Source organism: Pelodiscus sinensis, chromosome 27 (assembly GCF_052426305.1).
Source record: "Pelodiscus sinensis isolate ZL-2025 chromosome 27, ASM5242630v1, whole genome shotgun sequence".
Lineage (NCBI taxonomy): Eukaryota > Metazoa > Chordata > Testudines > Trionychidae > Pelodiscus > Pelodiscus sinensis.
This window is the reverse complement of record NC_143078.1, coordinates 2761843-2784246: the sequence shown is the minus strand read 5'-3', so window position 1 is coordinate 2784246 and position 22404 is coordinate 2761843. Positions and strand designations below refer to the sequence as shown.

Below are 22404 nucleotides of genomic sequence, written 5' to 3'. Positions count from 1 at the left end.
GCTTCCAACTGCTTCTCACGGTGCCCCATTCAAGCACTTGGTTCCCAGCCTCCTTTTGGCTGCCTCCCCCTGGGGAGCAGTTAGCAAAGGGCCCCTCGTACCATGACTTGCCACCTCCGTTGCTGCAACAGAGAGGGACCAGCACTGGCCATAAAGCCTCGGGGTCAGCTCTAAATGGAAGGCTTTCCTGGAGGCAGCCTACATTTGTCCCCCTAGGCCCATGGTGGGCACTCGCGTGTCCCCGTCAGCTAGAAGAATTTCATTGCTGCCACTTGTTAGACGCACACTGGGTGTCAATGCCAGGGCGGATGGAGATGGAGGAAGTGGTGTATTTCTCTGGTTTGTGTAATGTTTGTTTTTTTACTAAACACTGGATAACATTTCAATCAGAATATCACAGGTAGGGCCATGACTCAAAGAAAGAGCATTTGTTTGACCAAATTTGGCAAAAAGCTTCTAAATCCAATTAGTCGTGCCACTCCAGATAGTACTGCTTTGGAAAGTTTGGGAAATATTTAGCCCTAGGTGTTCTGTTTTATGGGGTTTCTGGGGGGGGATTTGTTTTTTGTTTGGGGTTTTTTTGCCTTTTGCTAAAGCAGAAATCTGTAGGTGCATGACTGTACTTGCTTGTTTGTCCCATCGAATACAGCAAAATATTTGTCACTGGTTATAGAATTAATTGATGTGAGAAGTTTGTCTCTTTTTATGACTTTATGCAGATAAGACTCTATCCCCAACTATAAAACAGATTGTTTGGATGTTATTTGCTTGGCCAGAGCTGTCAGTCTAAAGCACACATACTACAACCCTGTTCCCTCTCATTTTTTCCACCCATGTGTGGAATAAAAGTTATATGCACTAAGGCATGTGCAGATGTGCACCACCACTAAGACACATGTGGGCACTCCACTAATCAGCTGGGCAGCATTTGATTCGCTGCTGCATGGCTGCCCAAGTGTGCAGCTTATAGGGAACACTGACAACGATGGCAATTGTCTGACTAGCACACTACCTGTCAACTACTTGGAACGGTAAGGACTCTGACTGGGGATAGTCTAACCCAGAGCTCTGATGTAATTACTCTCTGTAACTAGGGGCTACTGACACTCTAATATGATGCCCAGTTAGTCACAAAAAATAACCCTGCTGGTCTGCAGATGGTTGAAACATTGGAATCTGGCTGAGGTGCTCCACATGCTGTGGCCACAGTCAGCCTGCGGGCACCCCAAATCTTCCCTGTGCTATACATAGCCTGCTCCTTGCTGGACCGTATCCTCAGACCTCTAGTTTCTGGGCAGTAGCCAGCCCAGCCTCTCCCGCGCTCTCCAGCCTTTGACAGCAGGGACACCTGAAGTTACTGATAATTTGCAGGGTTCTGAGGCGGCCAGTGGTGGCAGCCACTTCGCACCTGTTTGGTTGCTCCTAGCAAACCATGTGCAGTGTGTGGCCCAGAGAGATTTGCTTTGTAACCACTGCACAAAGTGACTAGGAAGATCAGATGGTAGCAAGTGCAGCCTCTGGCTGCTGCCCCTGAAACAGCTGCACTTGTTACCATCTGATCTTTCTAGAACACCACAGCAAGGCCTCAGTCAGCTAGTGCTTGGGTTTCCATTACCCTGGCCAGCAATGCAGAGCCCCAGGGTCAGCTGTGCTGTGTGACCAGGCCTGAGTGTTCCTGCTCTTCTCCTTTGGTCTTGCATGTCATGCAGGCAGTAGGAGCAAGCTCACAAATCACCACTTGCAGGGAGCAAGGGGCTATGCCCCAGCTGATAAGTGTTAATTAAAATTTAGCCTTTAATTAATTAGACAGGCGCCCTCTCTGGGCCTGAGCTATGCTGTGGCGGGGCCCTGGCTGGTCAGGTGATGTGGATTGACTTAGGGGGTAAGAGGGCTTTTGCCTTGTGACACACTGCCACTTTAGCTACATATTAATGGGGCAAGAGTCAGTGCCAGACACCTACTCTGGCCTAGTGGTTTGGGCTGTTACCTGAGATGCTGAGGGCCTGGTTTCAAGCCCTGTGCCGGGAGGTACAGCAAGTGCCCTGTCATGTGTGGCTTTTTTGAAGTAGTTCACTTAGACTGAAAGAGTCATTGGGCCCGGAGCAAGAGTTGTATGCTAAGTGCCTTCTCTAGTCCAGTGGTTTGGGCTGAAGCCTGAGATGTTGGTGACCTGGGTTCAAGTCTCTCCTCTTCTGTAGCAAGAAGCTGTTTGGCAGGACATCTTGCTACCCCCAGCTTTACTCTTCATGACTTTTAAAAAGGATCTCTCTTTTGCCCCCTGTGGTCCCCGGCCCGCCCAGGAGGCGGGAGATCCCAGTTCCAGTCCCGCCTCTGCGAAGGGACTGGAGCTGGTATCTCCTGCCTCCCAGGGACCGCCCCCCCACCACCCGCCCCCTAACCCCTCCCACCCACCCCCCTCCCTAGCCCACCCACCCCACCCCCCACCCCCTCCTAACCCCACCCCCCAGAGAGGTGAGAGCTTTCAGTCTAAGTCCCGTCTTTTATTCTTAAGACAATGGCTCCACCCGGAGCAGGGACCTAAATAGGAATCTGCCACCTCCCCGGTCACCTGGGAGAGAGGATTTCCCTGGTCAAACCCCTTCTAAAGGGGCAGAGGTAGGATTAGAACTAGGAAATCCAAGGATCTCCCGCCTCCTAGGCGGGCACACAACCACCGGGCTACAGAGTGATCCAAACGCTAGAGCTGCCCCAGGCCATACTTAAGTAAAGGGGAACAGCGCCAACAGGAAAAGCACACAGAAGACTTGAACTCAGATCTCCACCACCCCAGGTAGGCAGCCAACCCACCAGCCTATGAAGCAGGTGGCTTAAAAGCACCCCTTGCTTTGGCCCATTTAAGAGTGAACTGCAGCAGGCCTGCTTCCCAAAACAAGCCAAGAAGCCACTTGGCACACTATCTCCTCACCAGCCCTTAGGCCGGTGCCTGGAGCAGTAGCAGATCCCTGTCCCATCCCTTCCCAGCAGACAGGAGGGCATTGCAGCCCACCTCCCCCTGGGCTTGTGAACACCGATTAACTGGGCTCTGGTAGAAGCCAGTTGCTGTCTGTGGCTCAACGAACGTGGCCCCACTGCAATGCGACATAAAGCCCAACCCACCTCAGGCTGCCCCTTTGCGCCAGCAGGGCCCTTTACGGGGCACCCACTGGAAAGAGCCATGCCAGCATCCCGGCAGTGCACACTGGAGAATGCTCCTGCCCAGCCCTGCCCGCCCAGGGAAAGAAGCCCGGCTGTGTTAAGCACTGTTCCCTTCAGAGGCCCTCTTGCTCAGACAGACACCTATCGGGGTGATTAGATGGTGCTGGGTCCTGCTGGGACGACAGGGGCCTCTCGAGATCCCTCCCAGTTCTAGGGTTTTATGAACGTGCTCCTCAGCCAACATGCTGAAAATCTGGCTCCCAGTAGAGGCACTGAGCCCTCGTGACCACTATGACCCTGAGATCCAATCTTGGACTCTCCTCGGAGCCCTGACAAGGCTCCCCACCACTGTGTCTAATGGCTGGGGTAGAGCCAACCCACCACCTTAGCCAGCCACGGGGAGACAGCAAGCCCTGCGCCCACGCCAGCCCCATAAAGTCGCTCTCCTCACAGCTGTCTCTCCTCCGCAGGAGCCTTGCGCACCACACGATTAATCCTTTGTCGCACAAGCACAGGGCAAAGCAGCAATTCATCATCCCCCCCCCCGCTTGGGCAGTAACGCCGCTCTCCCAGGCCCGCTGGTAAACACTGTCCTTTTACTAACTGTGACTTGGGATGTTCGGACTGCTGGGGCATGGGGCGCAGCACAAATGTTATTGTAAAGGCTGTCTCAGCAAGACCTGGTGCCGATGAGATGGGCTGGCTGTGGGGGACCTGGGGTCAGGCGTGTGTGACGGGAAGGATCACTGTCCGGGCGACGTTTGTTTGTGTAGCAGCTGGATGTGTGTCGGGGAAGGATGGGAACGTCTGCCGTCACATGGGGGGTGGAGGGAGGGCTGCCAACAAAGGGATAAAGCGCCTGACAAGTTTGGACTGGCGAGCGAGTTGATTAGCTGAGAGATGAAGATTCACAGCTCTGCTCTTGAAGGGGCCGTGAGCTGCTGGAGAAGTGTTTATGTGAATGGAAAACACACACACACAGAGCCATCAGACAGCTATCCTCCTCACTTTCCCTTAACCGCGCTCTGCCCCCAGCCAATACACCCTCTGCTAGAAACAGTGCACCGGGGACAGCGGGCAGGCGTAGCCACCTTTCACTTCAGTATGGGCCCCAAAGCGCCTTGCAACGTAAGCACACACAAAGCTCACCTAATTCTGCCACCACTGCAGAGCAGCTACCTCTGGGGTGGAGCTCCTCCTCTCAGGGACAGCAGAAACAGCCAATGTCCAGGCCCGGGCAACGAGCGGCTGCGGAGAAAGCCTTCCCTAGGAAGAGAGACAAGGGAGATGTGGGACTGTGCGGTTTAGGGCTGAGTTAGTAAGAGGTGCCGAGACAGAGGTCAATCAACAGTACATATTGCAGAAGGAAATCACACTTGGATTTCGCCTTCCTACAACGAGAGAAAGAAAAGAAAAGTCCCTAAGCGAAGGCTAACACTGAAACACCATGGTACACTACATAAAGTGTGATCTACCCAGAGACAATGCAGGGTAGAAGTCTTACTCACCCTTTTTCAACAAGGGGTCAGCCAAATATTTAAAATGGAGAAAATTCTATACTGTTTTCACCATGTATAATTAACCTATGGCAATCCCTGCTACAAGATAACATTGAGGGCAAAAGCTTAGTATGATTCCAAAAAGGGTTGGCCGTTTACGTGCCTAATAAGAATACCTGGAGCTGGGCTAAGTAGAATGGAAGGTACAAAGCCGAATCAGTGCTCATGCTTCAGACCATAAACCAACCACAGACTCCCTAGGATTAGGAAGAAAAGGGGCAGCTTTGCCTAGTGGTTAATGCCCAGCATTGGCTGCCAGAAGAGTTTTGCTTGTTCACTCTAGCCTGGACTCACTCCATGCTCCCTCTCCTGGGCTCAGGTTTCAGAGCAAGCCTCTCTCTCCCTGCCTGCCAGGATCTGAGCATGAGAACTGAATCCTATTGCACAAGCTTGTACCTGGAGCAGTGATGTGGATTAACAATTGAGGGGGAAAGAAATTGGCAAAGGCAGTTTAAAGCCCCTGTGGCCTGATACCCCATATTCATTGCTCCCTTTGATGGTGCAGATTAGCTGGTGATGGACAGAGATAAATGCCTACAGCTGGAGGCAGAATTAATTGATGCAATAAGTTATGTAATTGCCTTGAAACTAAGGGACTGATTTGGCTCCGGGAATGCTTTGATCTGATCAGAAAGGCAAGGAATACACTAAGAGCTTTAATTAGATCTTTAGAGTGAAATGAATTCAGTTTCCTGGGTGAGAGCTTTCAGGCAATTGGCTGCTGGTTGCAGACAGTGATTCTTTAATCAGATCTAATCTTTTTTAATACCCACAGAGTTGTGTGTTTGTTTGCACACACTTTCCATGCAAACACATGCATTTGGGTGTGTAGTCTACCCCCAGCTAAGGAAGAATCAAGTAACCCCAGAGCAACGCTGACAGGGGTTTGTCCGACCTGTTCTCAAAAGCCACCAATGCTGAGGATTCTACAACCTCCTTTGGAAGTTTTTTCGAGGACTTACTTACCCACCCTTCTAGTTACTAAGTTTTTCCTAATATCTGCCCTGTGGCAGTTTAAGCTGATAACTTCTTGTCTCACCTTCAGTGGTCATAGAGAACAACTGATCACCATCCTCTTTATAACCGCCCTCAACAAAGCTGGAAACTTGCTACCAAAGTCCCCTCTCTCTCTCCAATGCACCTGGCTTAGCTAAACATCCTTGTTCTGTCCTTGCCCTGGCTTGTGTTTCTCCCCCTTGTGGAGCACTTGGTCACAATGAACCTTTTAGTGACAGCTGAAGGCATTCAACACCTCAGCCAACTCCATGTCATTCCTAGGCTACATTGGGACAGCTGGCACATGCTGACATGCAGTGGGTGGCTACCAAATGTCAGAGCCCCTACACCGCTCCTGGCACTTGCAATACGAGGAAGAGTGTTTTGGTCCACGTGCACTTTGGCTCATTGCACTGGTCAAGGTTTTCAGCAGTGACTAGTGATTTGGGGGGCTCAGTGGGAGAGACACTGGCCTGGTTTCCAGAAAAGACGGGCCCCTCTAATCACTAAGGGAAAGCCTGTCCCTTACCTAGAATTCCCAGCAAGGTCTGCACGGCTCCACTATTCTCAGCCCGTTGAGTGTGGGTCCCTGTTAACCACTTGGCTACTGTGTAGTGTTAGGGAGACTGATCTCCATTCATAGCCCTCTGGGTAATCCCCCCCACCCTGTTTATATCGGCGGACCAGGCACTGCGTGCTCCTCTGGGTTTGTCCAGCGCCTAGCACAACTGGGCCCTGGCTTTAGTTGGTTCTTAGGCACTACCCTAATAAAGATGAATAAGATGAATGATTAGCCCATTTACCCGTGCTTTCGGCTCCTCCCTCATGAAAGGTGTTATGTACATAACTAGAAGTCCTACCCAGTGTTGTCTACGTTCAGCCGCAGCTGACGTGGGATTGTGTACCCCGGCCACTGGCTTTGGCCCAGGGCCAGCCGCGGAGAAGGGGGCGCACAGGCCCCCTGCAGCCCTGCCTGCAGCTCCAGGAAATCATGTTAGCCCTTGGTCTAGGGGCACCAGACTAGAGATCCCAGCTCAGAGGGAGAGCAATGATCAGCCGCAAGGAAGCACCAGCTTTGCTCACACCCTGCCTTTGTCCCGCTCCTTAGTGCCTGCTGGTCTGTCATGGGGAAAGGGCCATCTCGCTACAGGGAAAGCCTCTGTCCTTTCTCACCCAGGTGGCACTCTGTACTCGCCTTCCAAAGAGACCCTGGAGCTAATGACCGGACACTCTTCCCTCCTTCAGCTTCCCCAGTGGCAGAGCGGGAAGGCCGGGGATGGTTCTGTCTGCAGTGCATGGGAGGGATTCAGCATGAAAGCTCCCTCCCCCCGTGGAAAGAGCCAACCCACTCCCTATGTACAATGTATGTCCCAACGCAGTGGACAGGCCTCCTGCTGGCTCTCTGGCAATTTCATTCTGGAGAACGGAGAAGACGATGATAATGCAGGAAAGAAAAGAAGTGAATCCGCTCTATTGTTCTCGTGTGTCTACATCAGTGGTCACCAACCAGTCGATCGGGATCTACCAGTAGATCTTGGAGCCTCTGACAGGCCATCCTGACTGGTTTGGCCAGGAAGCTCTCAAGCACTGGCACTTCAGTTGCCCCTCCACCCCCGGCCCTGCTGCTCCTGCCCTCTGCCTTGGAGCTGCCCCTGGGAGCCTCCTGCTTGTTGTGCAGGGTGTGGGAAGGAGAAGGGGGAAGTGATGTCAGGGTGTCCCTCCCCCCCCACTCCTGTACCCCATCTCCACCCAGAGAGAAGGGGATGGAGGGAACTTGTCAATGCAAATTTGTCACTTTCACACCCTGTGTGTGTGCGCCTCATTCTCACACACACCCACTGTCCTTCACTCTCCTCTCCTGACCCAACACATCCATGGGGGGTTGTTGTTGTTACTTCTTTTAGTTCTAAAATACAGAACTTGTCATGGTGGGAGTCATTATCCCTGTGGTAATTGCTCCTCTGAAAGTGGCTGGCATGTCCCTGCAGCCCCTGAGAGAGGCAGAGCAGGGGGTCTCCACATATCGTCCTTGCCCGCAGACACTGCTCCTGCAGCTCCCATTGATCAATAACGGGGAACCGTGGCTAGTGGAAGCTGTGGGCTCAGTGCCTGTAAATTCCGGGGACCACATGGCGCCATTGCTGTACGTGTCACCTGCTTTCAGGAGTGGTGCAGGGCCAGGGCAGGAGTAAGCCGCCTTAACCCCACTGCTCCACCACCCAGAACCCATCTCAGTTGAACAGTGCCCAGCCAGAGCCTGCTTCCTGAACCCTTGTTCCAGCCCTGAACCTCCTCCTGCCCCAGATGTGAGTTCCAAACTTCTTCCTAGAGCTTGCACACTGAAACCTCTCCTGGACCCCAATTCCCCACCCTGGGCTAAGCCTGGAGCCCCTCCCACACTCCAAACCCCTTGGCCCAAGACCAGAGCCTGCACTCCAACCTCCTACCACAGCCTGGTGAAAGTGACTGAGGATGGGGGAAGAAGGGGAATGGAATGAGCAGGGTGAGGCCTCGGAGAAGGGGCGGGAAGGAAGTGGGGCAGGGTATCTGGGTTTGTGGTAGATCTTATATTGCACTTACATTGAAAAGGTGATCTTGTGGTTAAAAAGGCTAGAGCCCCCTGGCCTTCATCATGTGGTAAAAGTCTCAGAGGGGTTGTCATGTTAGTCTTTTAAAAAAAAAAAAAGGGCAGTCCTGTGGCACTAACAAATACAGACTCACAAATATGTAGTGTCATGAGCTTTCACAGGTAAAACCCACCTCCTCAGATGAAACAGAGTGGAAATAACAGATACCAAGGTTTATATAACAGCAAAAGCCCTTACCTGTCAATGGTAAGACCCATGTTAATGAAGCTCATTAAGTGGGCTAGATATGTTCCATGCACAGCTTTTGATGTGATTTCATATGGTGTTTAGCATGGACACTATGCCCATTCTGTATGTGTGTATACTAGGAGAGCAACTGCATATTTATATTAATCCCCCTGCCGACGCTATGCGATGCAGTGGCAGTTTTGCTAGGCATTCCTAGCAGTTCCGAGAGTGCATCGGTGCACTTTCTTTCCCTATCATCCCACTGCAACAGCCAATCCATTTCCTTTGTTGACATGGGTTCTTGACAGATCACTTGTATGTGTACTGAAAGTGCCTTCTCAAGAAACACAGACATACATGCTCAGTAACATAATCACTTAAAAGCAAAATCCCCAAAATTACTTTTTCTTTTGGAAAAAGATGCCTGAAGGAGAAATGAAGGATGAAACCTTAATCCTTGAAGTAGAACAGGACTTCACAGGAGGGGAAATGTATAAACATGGCAAGTTGTTGCTTAGTGGATTGACCAAAAAAAAAAAAAAAAAAAGTCTCTGTGGAAGAACTGAGAAGGTAACTTGCAGGGTTACATTTTAAAGTGATGTAATGGTACTTTCATTGCTGAAAAACTCCAAACTTATAATTTAAACATTCATTGTTGCAAGCCACAGGGCAAAAATGAATGCAGTGTGTTTTTGGCAAATCTAGCCCTACACAGGTCACTCCTGGTGGGTTTTGATACACGACATGTTAGGGAAAATAACGGTATCTCTGTAATTCAGCAGAAGGCTACGCATTTAGGTTCTGAGATGTTCCCATGAGCAATGTTGGATATGTTGCAACCTGAAGTTGGGCTCATATTTTGGCCATTTAAAATATAAAATGCCTGTGTCTTTACTCCCCCACTCCCCCATGTCTCCTGTCTCTCATACTTATGGGCAATTTCGTAACATATCATGGTGGGAGCTCAGTGCTAGGGTGCAGAGTCTGGCAGATAAGCAGAAATGTGCAGACCTCCCTCTCAGCAGACCTGCCTCAAAGTCCTCCAGAGTGGAACAAACCCTGAACAGAAGTGGGGAGAGCAGGTATCTCTGAGAGGACATGGGGAGTGGAGAAAAGAATGTTGGGCCTTTCAAACGCACTAGGTCAGGCTGTGTTCAGCCTTGTGAGTTCACTTGGTGAGGAAATCCAGAAACACTCTGTTGGCAGGAATTCTTGTGGAAACAACACATTTTAAAGGGAATGGTGGGGCATAGGCACTGAAGGGGTTACCTGAAGAGAGGAGACTGAGAGGGGACATGAGAGCGGTTTTCAAGTATCTAAAAGAGTGTTGCAAGGAGGAGGGAGAAAAATTATTCTCCTTAACTTCTGAGGATGGGACAAGGAGCAATGGGCTTAAACTGCAGCAAGGGTGATTTAGGTTGGACATTAGGAAAAATTTCCTACCTGTCAGGGTGGTTAAACACTGGAATAAGTTGCCTAGGGAGGTTGTGGAATCTGGAGACATTTCAGAGCAGGTTAGACCCACCCATCAGGGATGATCTAGATGGTGCTTGTCGTGCCGTGAGGGCAGGGGACTGGACTCGATGACCTCTCGAAGTCCCTTCCAGTCCTAGTGTTCTATGATTTTATAAAACTTAACAAGGGTACGGGCCTGTGCAGGCATCCCTCACAGGAGTGAATTTCACCCACGCTGAACTCTGACATCATCTACCTGAGCATTTGTACTGGAAACCTAAGCCCCAGGATCACCAGCCAAGACAGAGGAACAATTCCACATTAACTTGTGCCTCCCACTGAAATTAGCCAACGCCTCTCAAATGCTGGATGCTAAGTGCACAACTTGTAGCCCCAGAACTACTCTCAGGAATTAGCCAGTGAGTGATATGAAAGACCAACTAAAAATGCCTAATGGACAGTTAATGCCTTTGCAGGTTTGTTTCTGCAGATCACGTTTCACATCAAGCATTTCATGTCAAAAGCACATTTCCTGGATCAGCTCTTTGCCCTCCCATGACATGCCAGGTACAGTACAACACAGACACGAGCATCTGTTGTTTCCTTGGAGCATGGGCTGAGTCACAGAGCTGGCAAGGCCCTCGGAGACGCAAGGATATAGGGGAGCTTCTGAAAAGCTAGAGTGTGGAAACAATGCAGAGAGCTATGAGCTGCTGAACAAAAGTGGGGAAAGGAGCAGACATAACTCCAGACCCAGAGGAGAGGGCAGTGGGGACACATCCTGTCCTCCAGACATGAGTAGGAGGAACATGACTGTTCGCTGTCACTCAAAGGCATTGCACTCTGGTGATGGAGGTGAGGTGTGGGGGGCGGGGAGTCCTTAGCACCGTCCTTAGAGGGTAGGTAACACCAGCTAACAAGCCCTGTTTCTTTAGACTCAGTTGAAGCACAAAGATCCGCTGAGCCATGGAGACAGAACTCCCCCGCCGGTGGTCCCGGATCAGGAAGCGTGCTCCGCGGCTGCCCGTACTGTTCCTGTTTTCAAACTCCAGGCCACCACCCAGCACCGGGGCGTGGAATGTTGGTCACTGGGTCTCGGTGCTGCAGGGGGATCCTGTCCTGGCACCGCAGCCTGTGCTGCACCACAGAAGCAGCCAGCAGCAGGCCTGGCCCCAAGGTGGGGTGTGGGGGGAGAGCGCACAGGGCTCCATGCACTGCCCCTGCCCCGAGCACTTGCTTTGCACTCCCACTGGCTGGGAACCTGCTGTTGGCTGCTTCTGGGGGGCAGCCTGATCTGCAGAGCCAGGAGAGGCAGGAAGCTGCCTCATCCCCCCCTGCTGCACTGCTGAGCGGGAGCCGCTCGACGTAAGCCCCTCCTGCCCCAGCCCTGCCCCCCTACAAAGCCGGAGCCCCTCCAACCACCCAAAGCTCTCAGCCCCACGCCGGAGCCCACACTCCGGTCAAATTATGTTGGGTCATGGCCTCAACAATTTTCTTCCACTGGGTCATGGGAAAAAAAGGTTGAAAGCCCCTGCTGTACCTGACGTAATCCTCTTTGAAGTCCCTGGGAATCTTTCCATTGCCTGCAGTGGGCTTTTGGCTTGAGCCCTGGACAGAGTCCCCAGGTCCAAATTCAAACAATTTCTGTGAGCGCTAAAAATTCATTTCAGATGGAAAGCGAGAGGGAGGGAGAGAGGCCCAGAAAAAGAAAGAAGGCGGAGGGAGGTTCAAAAAGGCCGATGACGAAAGTAACAAGGTAAAAAATTCTGCTGAAGAAAGCAGCTTCTTGCCCCTCCTGCCATGTTCTCGGGATCGCTGCTCAAGCCAGTCTTCAAAGCCAACGAGCGCCTGTTTAAATCAAACCTCAGCCACACAGCGGCCCCTGCCCAGTGAAACAGCAGGCGGACCACGTAGCTTTCGGCAGCGCCGCAATCAGACAAGCGGCAGGAACAGCAGAGGAAAAGATCCGAACACGAAAAGGCAGCCAAGTGTCTTTTCTGTGCCAGAGACATTTTGGCCAGGGATAAGGGCTTTAGAAAATCTCCCACTGGCTAGCCCAGGAACGGTCTGCAATGCCCTGCAGTGGATGGAGGCAGACAGAGCTGCTGCTTTCTCCCACATTGGAGCCCAACCCAGGCAAAGGTTGGCAGATCAGCTCTGCCTCAGAGACAAGTCCTGGGCTCAATGCAAGAGCCTCGGAGCCGGAGCCTTTGGGGCAGTGGTCCCCCCCGCGGGCGCCATGATGCCCGCTGGGGCATTTATGTGCACCCGCCGAAACATCTGGGCTAGCCCCGCCCCCGGCGCATGGCACATGGGCAGCCCCTGCCCTGGGTGCACAGCCCATGCGTGGTGCTGGCCCTGGGCTCAGGGCGCGTGAGCGGCCCCGCCCCCGGACGCCCGGCACGTGAGCGGCCCTGCCCCCAGACGCTCGGCACGTGAGCGGCTCCGCCCCCAGACGCCCGGCACGTGAGCGGCTCCGCCCCCAGACGCTCGGCACGTAAGCGGCCCCGCCCCTGGACGCCCGGCACGTGAGCGGCCCCGCCCCCGGGCGCACGGCAGCCACGAAAGGTGGGGGACCACTGCCTGGGGTATGTTATGCAAGCAGTCGGACTAGAGCAGGGACGGCCAAACTTACTCGCCTATGGGAGAACCTTGACATTTGAGAGCCAGGTGCACCTGCCAGAGAAGGGCTGAAGCCCCGAGTCCTAGCCAGTGCCTCATGCAAGGCTGAAGGGCCAAGATTCCCCCACCCCGCAGGGCAGAAGCCTCCAACCCCATCGCTCACGCCAGGGCAGAATCCCTGAGCTACCCCCACCCCAATCTGGTAGGTGGAGAAGGGGGGGACTCAAGAGCCAGGGTTTAATTGTAAAATAGCCCCATGAGGCTCCCATGCTGCGTCCGGCCAGCCCTGGGCTAGAGGGTCACAAGCCTTAGCAGCCCTGTTCAGGCTTCTGTCAAATACCACAACCCCACTTGGGCTGAAGAGGAGTGACCACAGTCAAGGTCATGACCCGCAGGGACTCACCAGGCCCAGCTGCGGCGCCTCCGGAAGGGGCAGCGAGGGTGACTGTTTTGCTCCTCTTATTGCTGCTGCCTGCCCCTGGCGCCTATGCAGACACTCTGGATTTACACCGGGAGACGTGGCCCTGTTCGGTGACTTCTCCCAACCTCCGCTCCAACCCCCATGAAACAAATCAACTACAATCAAAATGCGGCTTTGGATTCAAGACCAGACAGAGTCTGATATGGCCCACAGAGCCGACTTGGAGCACAGAGCTCGAGGGTAGTCGACAATACTACACACATTGCAACACAACATAATGCTTGGAGCTACAGCTAGGCAGGAACCGGGTTCTTCACCTCACTGGAAAAATGACAACTTATTTCCCCATTCTGAAACCGATTAAAATCTTCAGGGTTTTGTTCCCATCAAACAAAATTCTTGGGGGAGGAGAGAAATGTTCTGAGTGGTCAAAAGATTCAGTTGTAAAATCAAAATGTTTTGTTCCAATCTGGATGTTTTAAAATGTTTATTATAATATAAAAATTGGTAAAATTAACACAAATAGTCACTTTGAAATGAAAACACCAAAAGGTTCCAAAAAAAGATCAGAACAGAACATTTGGAATGTATCCAAGGACGCTTTTTTTTTTTTTTTCAATTTTCCAAAACAAAATTTGGCTGAAATTAACACATTTCCATGAAAAATTGCTGTTTTCTGCGGGAAAACCATTATTTTGGGAGACTTCCATGCAGCTTTCCTGGTAGCACACTGCCTGTGCAACAATGGCTAGAGTGCTCAGATCAGAACATGATATAATGAACTAAAGATCAGGTAGGAAAATGCACTTTTGAACCTCCATCAATGTCCAGACTGCCCACCCACCAGTCAGGAGATTTGCTCCCAGGGCTCTGGCCCTATATCCACAGAGATGCATTAAGCTCCATCCCGTTTCTCTGAAGGAAAATCGCGGGTTGTTCTCTGCAGCACAGTTTAACTGAGTCTGATCCAAACTTCCCTCAAATTCGGGGGCTTGCAGATCCAGGGTTCTGATTTGGTCCCACCCTTCAAACCAACTCCCCATCCCTTTAACCAAGAGTGGAAGGGTTTAAACGCGGCTTCTTTTGACCCTTCACCCGTTCACTGGCGTTTGGCTAGAGCTGCCTCTTTGAGGTGAGTGGAATTTCACGTGGGTGGCTGACAACGTGACCACCTCGTACCATCTCCCCGGCCTCGCTCAGGATCAGCTCCCACAAGGCTGATGCAGTCAGAAAGGCAGAAATGGGGCTCGAGAAGGAGGCCGGTAATTTGATACGTTACAGGTGTTCCGCCCGACACACTGATTGACTTTGACATAAGAAGCCCATCCTTTCTCTTAACCACTTTCCAAATGCCACCCGCCGATAATCTGCACAGCAATTCTGGGAGGGAGTTAACTCTTGCAAGGCAGGGATGGAAAGCTCGGTGCATGACCAGGAGCCAGATCCCACCAGGGTTCTTCGTTTGCCAGCCACCATGTACAAGCCCCAGCCCATGGAAAGTGATGCTCCCGGGCGTGGGGGCAGTCCCTCGGAGTGTACTTTGCAGCCTTTCTGTTCGCTTCCCAGGCGGTGAGGTGCAAGCCAGGTGTTTCCAATGATGCTCCGCCTCTCTAATCTAGCTGCAGACGCTTCTCTTGCTCCTGGGTCGCAGGCTGGGACTGTGGCAGCTCCCATGGACCCCAGGCCTGCAAAGGGCTGTTTAGTTTCCCACCTTGGCTCCTGTGGCGCTTGCTCTGCAGTGCTTGTTCTCTCGGTGAGGCCTGCAGCTTGTCAGAGGGACGAAGTGCTCCCGACCCAGGATCTCCGGTAACAACCGGGGACTTTGGTCACAGAACCTCTGGCCCTGGGCTCACTAGTGGGACGGCCAGGCCTACACAGTGGTGGGGTGCCAAATACGTCCTCCTTAGGCTCTGTTCAGTAGCGAACTGGTCTCCATCTTTTCTGCCATTCAAGGCTCCGGCCCTTTGGCTCCTACACCACTCCCTGTACCAGGAATCACCTTCCTTTCCTGGGACCTCCTGTATTGCCCTCTCCAGCCCTCCCTCACATCCCCCTGCTGATCTCTGCTCCCAAGGGAGCCACTCCTAGCCATTCCAAGCAAAGTACAGTCCCTAGCGGATCCAACGAGATGCCAATCTCCCTCAGCTTCCCCCTCCCTGGGATAAGACATTTGCATGGGGGGTGGGGGAGAGGTACCCAAGCAGCAAAAGTACCAACCACAGCCACCTACATGCTCAGAGCTTGGATTTAACGCACCATCAGCCTTTACCAGTCCAAAGCTTTTCAAACAGTGCAGCCGAGACGTCACCCTACAATGCCCCCTGAATCTTCTGGTTCTGGGATAGACATGCTCTTCAAACATATGGTCCAAAACATCCAGAGCCCTCAGCATCTGGTCAAACAAGGACAGGCAAACTCTCATCGCTTTCATTCCCTTTTCAAGCCTTTGACGCTCTCCAGAACACAACCTGCTCCACATTTGCTCGCTGGGCTCAGAACCGGTGTTTACGGCTCCAGATTCCAAAGCTCCTCTCTCAAAATGTCTTTAAGATGTATGGCCTCGCGTGCCATTTCTCCCCTGGCAGCTGTCTCTCCCCAGGTGGCTCTGGTATATGTCAAAGCAGGAAATAAAGCTGTTCATGAAAACAAGGCCTGGGGTTCGACTCTGTGTCAGGAAAGGAGCTGACAGAGAGCGTCAGTGGGTCTCGGCACGGGGATGGGAATCGGTCTGTGCACATGCAGAAGTGACATCTGCTCCCGAGCCTCTCGTGCCTCCGTGCTGTGTCTTCGGTCAAGGCACTTCCGGCCACTTGTCCCCTAAACAGGCTGCTCATTTTGACTGCTTCAACATAGGAGTGCCTGGCATTAGACAGCTCAGACTGGATTTCTGGAGGCAAGCCTGCTGATATCGGGCGGGGGAGGGGGGGGGGGCAACTGCCCCAGGGCTCAGCGATACAAAAGGGACCGGAACTGCTGGCCACCACTACAACTAGGGTTGCCAGATACCTTCCCAAAAAAATCCCGAATATGGCAGGGAAAAAAATGGGTTGAGCAAAACAAAAACAAAAACAAACAAAAAAGTTGCTGCAGCTTTAAATCCCTGCACTCCCCACTCCCTCCGCCCCCACTAGATGCAGCAGGGGAAGAATGTCCCTGCCGGCCTTCCGTCCAAGAAAAACAGAAAATATCGGACATCTTATGTGTCCAGTGTTTTCTGGGTTTTTTTACTGGACAGAGGATGCAATTACTGGACTGTCCGGGCAAAAACCAGACACTTTACATCCCTAACTGCATCGGGGCCCTTTAAATCACTGCTGGAGCTGTGTGCAGCATGCTCTGGGAAGCACCAAGGGCTGTCTAGACCCAGCCCCAGCCCCGCCCCTTCCAGGCAACAGCCCAGATTCAAGGCTGCTTCTGAAAGCCAAGTTGTAGCCGCTCCTCAGTGGCCCTGTCTGAACAGCGGCAGCACAGCAGGGCCAAGGGCCAGAGGCCCAATTCCCTGAGCAGTAAGAAGAGGGACCTAAAACTCTCCTCCCTCTGCTGCTGAATAATGAAAGCTGCACCAGGCAGCCACCATCGGGGTAAGCCAAGGACATTCCCCTTCAGCTCTGTCCTCCTGCCATCCCCTCTCACCTCTGCGGGGCCTGCCAATGCCACCCCAGGGGCCAGAAGCATTGGGCGGAGCCAGGGAATTATACCAGCTGACTGGCAGTCAAAGGACATGGGGCTTCCCCAGCGTTTGCGCTGGTGCCTGAGCCAGCTGGCCCACGGAGAGCCGCATGGATGCTCTTGGTTATTTGCATCCTATAGGCTGCCTATGTGCCCACTTCCCTGCCCTTCAGGTCTTGGGGGATGGAGAAAGCCCTGACAGCAGAGAGCCTGGGGCCTATTCCATTGGGAGCAGTTGAACCTGAGGGATCTGGGTGTGGGAGGGGAGGGGGATGAGTGTAGACACACCTGCCCTTAATGAGAGTGGGAAGGATCCATCGTGCTAGATCCATGCTGCAGCCGTCTCCATTCCAGACGAGGGCTGCACTGGATATCTGGGAGAGGTTAATGGCTTCCAGGGCGGGGCAAGACCTTGCCAGGCCCGTCTAAGACAACTGAAACCTCATGTTTTGTTTTTGTCCAGTGACGTGGGTGGAAATGGGATTATGGCACATGCCTAAGATATGAAGTATCTGGAGGACTTTGGCTCCGCATCACCACGACCACATGCCCTTGGCAGCCAGAGCCTCCGCACGGTCAGAAAAGGCCTCGGGGTACGTTGTGAGGACAAAGATTTTCCCATTTGGTTGTTGCTCAGAAGAGATACTCCCAGTCTAGGACACAAGAGGCAGATTTCTTGTCAGCACCTCACATGGGCGTCCTGTCTGGGTTAAGAAAATCCGTTTGGAAACATTTGCCTAATTCTTAATCACGCCAGTAAAGTCAACTGGCAATGGAAGGAGCCACGCTTCGCTGCTTCTCTTTCTCCCTTGTGTAGGGATAAGCGAGCAGTGACACCCACAATATCCTCCCTCCCTTCCTGGGGTTTGCCAGAGGCTCTCGCTGTGCGCCACTTTGCCTTTGCTAATCTCCGCAGCCCTCAGACAGATGAATGTATTTATCTGCAGTGACTAATGGGCGAACGCATTCCTGGCTGTACTGTCAGCTAGTGCTGGGGTGTCAGTCATGACGAGCTCTAGCATACCATCGTGCTTGGGGGCTGGTTTGGACGGCAGCACGGTGGAGGCTAACATGGCATTTGTTCTCCGGAAAGTGGGCGTTTCAAAGGGCACCGCTTTGCAGACTCTGAACCAATCTGGGTTATTTCCTTCTAGCAACAAGCCGTTCAGCACAGAGATATCAGAGCTGGTTTGCTGGGGCTCGTAACTCATCTGCATCAACCCAGAGCGTGTACTCCAGCAATACGTATGATGAAGATTTACCCAGCGCTGCTTGGGTCCTTCACTCAATTAAGTTTTGGTTTTTTCTTCATTTGAATCGTTGCTCTGGGGTGGGGCTGGGGAGGAGGGGTGCAGTGGGCAGGCGGAGAGGACAGCCCCAGCTCTCTCCCCCCACAGCAGCTTGGGGCCAGCTGAGAAGCACCTCTCCATATCCACTGCAGCTCCAGCGCGCAGAGCCGAACTATGGGTGCATGTCCCCCAGCGGGGGCAGGTCCAGATTTGCCTAACCCTACACACTATAGCCAGAGTGAGGAATGGAGCAAACTGTGCACTTTCTTCACACTACCCACTGAAGGGGAACAGCCAACAATGCTCCCATATGAATCGGGGGGGAGCTTCATCCCCCTCCCACCCTTTCTGAGAGGAGTCTGGGGAGAAGGCAGCTGGGACCAGGACAGTCCCAAACAGGTGGGGGCACCCCCAGCCTGCCCCTTTCACCTGCCTGCTCAGTGTTTCTTTTCTGTGTGGGTCGCATGAGAACCAGTCCCATTCCAGGCACATCCCATTGTCCTGGCACAACCAACCCCAACCTTGCTCTAAGTTGAGAAAAGAGGAAGCTGCCTAGCAAATTTGGTGGCCCTGGCTCTTACCATTTAGGGGGAGTTCGTGAACAGACAGACGAATGCTCTCAAATATATAGTAGAGTTGGGAAGACACGGCAGGGGCATGCAGCAGGAAGAACTGGATGTTGGAAGAGGTATAAATTAATCATTAAAACCTGATGGGGTGGAGGAGGAGACCTGGGCTTAGAAACAGACATCCAGCTAAAGCAGTGGTCACCAACCAGTAGATCAGGATAGTAGATCCTGGTGCCTCTGATCCTGACTGGTTTGGCCAAGACACTGTTATCAAGGGCTGGACTTCAATTGCCCCTCACCCCACTGCTGCACATCTCTTTTCCCGTGGAGCTGCCCCTCAGGAGCTTTCTGGGCAGGGCAGGGGAAGGAGGGTGCTGATGTCAAGGTGCCTCCTCCCCCACTTTGTATCCTTTCTCCACAGAGCAGAGGGGGCACAACAGGGCTTGGGAGGGAGTTTTCTGGCTGCTTTCGGGAGTGGTGCAGGGCCAGGGCGGGAGTGAGCCTGCCTTAGTCTCACTGCACCACCCAGGAGCCACCTGAGGTAAGCAGTGCCCTGCTGGAGCCCCCATCTCGAAAAACCCCACCCCAGTCATGAACCCCTCCTGCACCCCAACTACCTGCCTCAAGTTCAGCTCAGAGCCCCTCTCACACTGCAGCTCCCTTAATCCAGGGGTACTCAAACATTGTGATACCGTGACCCCCTAAAACACTAAATGAATGTGTGTGATCCTACCCTCACTGCTCCACAAGTAAAGCTAATCATTTTATTGAGATTAGGATTGGACAAGAAATAAATATGCCAATAACTTGATAACTAAATTTTTATTGGAAATGGACAAAAAAATCAAATTTGGAATCATTGATTAATGTGAAGGATGAGCTCGTTTATTGTTGCATAATATTTTTATAAGCAATAGCGGTAGATTTGTCGTCAGCTTTTTGCTTACCACCCAATAAATACTTTTCCATGTTGTAAAAATTTAAAATAACAGATACATTTATAAAAACTTGTATAATAATTGATAAAAGAATGGAACTCTCATAGGGTACGTCTACACTAGCCCCCTTGTTCGAACTAGGGAGGCTAATGTCGGCATTCGAAATTGCAAATCAAGCCCAGGATTTAAATATCCCACGCTTGATTTGCATGTTCCCAGCCGGTCACCATTTTTGAAATTTACATGCCAAGACTAACTGCCCGCGTCTACATGTGGCAGGGAAACGGGCGTTTGAAATAAAGCCCCTAAATCGAACTACCTGTTAAACCTCATTGCAGGAGGAATAACATGTAGTTCGATTTAGGGCTTTATTTCTAACGCCCGTTTCCTTGCCGTGTGTAGACACGGGCAGTTAGTCCGGGCTTGTACATTTCAAAAATGGCGACCAGCCGGGAACATGCAAATCAAGCATGGGATATTTAAATCCCGGGCTTGATTTGCAATTTCGAATGCCTACATTAGCCTCCCTAGTTCGAACAAGGGGGCTAGTGTAGACGTACCCATACACTCCAAGGACTACTAAAGACATTGTACGAGTAAACACTATGCTGTCTCAGCAGAGACACCGGAGACACACAAATATTTGCAAAGTATTTGCGAAAGAAGCCAAACCCAACCATCTGAGATCACAGGATCACCGTTTAGATCGTCAGCGGAGACATCGGACACATGCAAACATTTGAGAGAGAAGCTGAGCCTGACTATCGGTAATCACATGATCATTGTCAATGGATTGCCAGTTGAGATGCCGGAGACACACAAATTTTTGCAAGAGAAAAACCAAATCCAGCTGTGAGTCCCCTCCTGTTTGACACTGGCTGCAGAATGTCAGTCAATGGACTCTGGCACTGCAGTATGTCCAGAATCAAGAACAGAATCTTTTTAAAGGCCTCCCATCTTGATTTAAAAGCTTCAAACAAGGAAGGATTCAAGGTGAGCAGTTCCACAGGAAATACCGTACCAGATTTTAACAATGTGAATTTGTCTAGCTTCTGCTTCCAGCCCCTTACCAGGTGACAAACCAATTAAAATTAGACATGTGTGCAGTCTGAACTAAAGGGTACTATCTTTATTTCCCCATCCTACCTGGAAAGTAGGCTCCCAGGGAGCATGTATGGTTTCATTTACCCAGTGGGACTGTTAAGCACAACACGGGTTTGTGAGTAAACAGTCAGAAAATAAATAAGAACAGGCCCAGGCACAGAGGCTATAGGTTAGAAAATGAAAACCCAAGCAAGATTTCTGAACAGGATATTTTTCCAGTCATGAGGACTTGAGGGAAACCAGTATTTGCCTTTAAAAACAATAAAAGAAAAAAAACAAAACAAAAAATCTTTACCATTGTTAAAATTTGTCCAAATTTGGTTAAAATATCTGTGATTAAACACAGTAAGTTATGTAACTATTAGAACAATGGAATGAACCCATGTTTTGCTCTGTTTATTTAAAGCAACCACTCCTTTTAAGTGGAATCTCTTTCTTTTCTTTTTTTAATTTTATCGACTTGCAAAACTGTCTCTTGTCACCGCCGTGCATGTGTATATCATAAATACCAGGCCAGGACATAGGACGTGTTATTAGGTTTTAAAGACCCTTCTTACCCTATCCCTCTTTCAAGGGAGATTTTATGGTTTTAGTTTGATTTGGCAGCTCTTTCTATTAGAACCTGCTTAAACAAGAGGAGCTCCAAATTCCTTGACTCCAGGCCAAATGTCCAGATTCCTGGTTCCCATGCTCTTCGCCTTCGCTCTGTGGGAGTTCCTAATCTGTCAGTCACGTACTGGGCTTATAAATCTCCTGGCAGCATATGTAATAGAGTGAAAGGGTATGTCATGCATGCTCCATCTGTCAGGGAAAGAACGGGAAAGGCCCAATAATTCAGTTATCATCTGCTTCCAGCAGGCTCAGTCCTTCAGCATAAAGCAATTTTATGCCCTGTACAAAAGGCCTGTTAGGAAGCAGAATCGTCCATTTCCTCATGGAGTATGAATGAAGTTGAGAAGACAATGTTCAGTACTTGGGCCATGAGACAAAGTCAGGACTCCTAGGGTCTGCCGCTGAGTCATGGGGTCACCTGGAGAATATAACTTTAAACCACTTAACGCTCATCAAATGGCATCAACAAGCTCAAACTCAGCTCCCCTTTACACCAATTTAACAGTAAATATTCCACAGGTTAATAGGTGATCTAACAATAGATATTCCACAGATTAATAATGATTTTATATGCTGGGTATTGGATATTTATGAATTTATCTGTGAGGTAGAGAAAGTAGCATTATCAGCATTTTAATAAATACTTTTACAAATGGGAAACCGAGGCACGGAGTGGTTAAGCCAGATCCACAAAGGTATTTAGGATTGTTTCCATGGGAGTTAGGTCCTTAAAGGCTTTTGCCCATCTGGGTCTAAGTGACCTGACCAAGGTTATAGTGTGCGTCTGTGGCAGAGTCACAGACTGAACCCAGCTCTCCTGTGAATCATTCATAGGGATGCGTTTGTGGCTATGAGGGTCTAAAAGCCAGAATCTGGCCCATTGTGGCAAAGTTCTGTGGTGCGGCGAATGACTTCATCCCGAGAACACAACTGGGGCTGTTCTGGGAGCCATGAACATACACCACAAGTCAGTGAGGATGAAAGAGCAGCAATTTGTAAACACGTGTTTTCTCTAAGCCTCTATTTTTATTTTGCTAACCGTTTCTTGGCTTGCCTGCACCAAGCCAGGCCGGGGGGGCTAGGAATTGATTTACAGACCATCATGGGAAGGAGCTAGAACTAGAGAAAGTGTTGCTCTAGAAGAAAATGAGGAACAGATTAGAGGGAGAAGGTTGATTTGCTAGCTGCTATTCCGTGG

General features: G+C 51.1%; 1 long non-coding RNA gene across 2 annotated transcripts in view; it reads right to left on the bottom strand.

The window, feature by feature from the left end:
• The window catches only part of LOC149521385 (uncharacterized), a 130478-nt gene that overhangs the window by 31541 nt on the left and 76533 nt on the right, over positions 1-22404 (bottom strand). For both annotated transcript variants that reach the window (XR_016347967.1, XR_016347966.1), the window contains one exon: positions 4306-4422. This is a non-coding gene — a long non-coding RNA (uncharacterized LOC149521385). The remainder of the gene's footprint in view (positions 1-4305; positions 4423-22404) is intronic.